A 1598-nucleotide genomic window follows, 5' to 3' on the forward strand; every position below is an offset into this window, starting at 1 on the left:
TTGTGCTTGAATTTGTGCAGGTGGCGCCACTGTGCTCAGCTGTGTGATTGTTTTTATAAGAGAATCCAGTTGTGACAGCTCACTGCCTTGTGGGCCAAAGTGTTGTTTATATGTCAGTTTACAGAGTAAACAGTTACATGGGGATAGTTTGATAAGCCAAAGACTGACCTAACTTTAATAACCATTGCCAAATGAGATTAAAAGAACCGTTTTGGGCGGGGTTTTTTTGTTTTTTTTGCTGTTGATAGTCGCTGTCATTTTATTTGTGTGACATTTGTTATTAAGTTTTCAAACAGTTACACGACTTTAAACAAACTTTGCAAACTGGCTGCATGAGTGAAGATCCATTTAGCACACACTGTTATTTGTATTTAAGTTTCTATTTCTAAAAGCAACAATAAAGAAAGTAGGTAATATAGTTGAAAGTAAGAGTTGTGTTTTAGGATGGACAGTGGCTTTATTGGAAAATTCTGAACTAACGCAATGTCAGACGGAATTAAGTATGTGATCAAATGAAAAGATGATGTATTTTGATTAACAAGAAAAGTCTATTTGGCTAAATCACCATATCAGTGTGTAAAATGATGCTGTCAAACAGATAATATAACATACATACATATACACATACACTTATTCTCAGTCCTCTTATATTTGCTTTACTCAGATGGCTGTAGTTAACTAACCAAGATCCTTGGCAAGTGTCAAGTTTCAATTTAAGCCAAAGACTAAACTATTGTCGAAAGATATTTTTAAAGTTTGATTTTTTGTTTTTGTTGTTGTTGTTGTTTTATATCAGTCCCTTTTTATGGTTTGGTATTTTTGTGTTTTCTATAAACTGAGACAGTAAAAGACTTCAGCACAATTATAATTTTTCATAATGGATTTTTATGTAAAAGAGGTAATATATTTTAGGCGTCTGTGGTGGATGAGAAGGTGTATGATGTATGTCGTTTTTGATAGGAAATTAAAGTCGTAAAATCAATCTATGTGAATGCGTCATCATTTTAAGGATTCACATAAAATATATTTTGAGATGTTTTCCTTGTTTTTCCAGCCCATCTCATAGATTTGCATTACATTTTTGCCCATTAGGGACAGATGGTGGTGCCGAAACTGAATACATATGCTGCCACTATTTAGGTGTTTTATTCACACATTCTCGGCGTTTCAACTGAATTATCAGAACATACCATGCTGTTTAACCTGGGAACCCGCAATTTATAATTTACAAAAGGTACTGCTGAATAAAAGGATGAGGTCCCACCGAGATTTGAACTCGGATCGCTGGATTCAAAGTCCAGAGTGCTAACCATTACACCATGGGACCAACTACGCCGACAAAATGGTCAGAAGGCTGTTTTTATTGTACTACCAAATCGTCTGTTCAGTGACTGTGTACTAGTGTGAAGCAACCGTTTCGGTTATTAACGGAAACATTAGCTACCCATTTGCAATTCTTATCAAAAGGTATTCGGCGCAGCTCGCTGGCTACTAACGCTAACCTAGCTAACTATAATGGCTAACTTGCTGTGTGTGTGTGTGTGTGTGCGTGTGCGTGTGTGTCTATGGTGTAGAGCGGCGTCACAGACTGTAAGAGA

The 1598-nt window shown here is 36.3% G+C and overlaps 1 non-coding gene across 1 annotated transcript; it reads right to left on the reverse strand.

Moving 5' to 3' along the window:
• Positions 1-1255: 1255 nt before the first annotated feature.
• Positions 1256-1327, reverse strand: trnaq-uug (transfer RNA glutamine (anticodon UUG)). The gene has a single exon. It is a non-coding gene; the product is annotated as a tRNA-Gln (tRNA).
• Positions 1328-1598: the final 271 nt, after the last annotated feature.

The sequence above is a fragment of the Scomber japonicus genome, chromosome 3 (assembly GCF_027409825.1).
Source record: "Scomber japonicus isolate fScoJap1 chromosome 3, fScoJap1.pri, whole genome shotgun sequence".
NCBI lineage: Eukaryota > Metazoa > Chordata > Actinopteri > Scombriformes > Scombridae > Scomber > Scomber japonicus.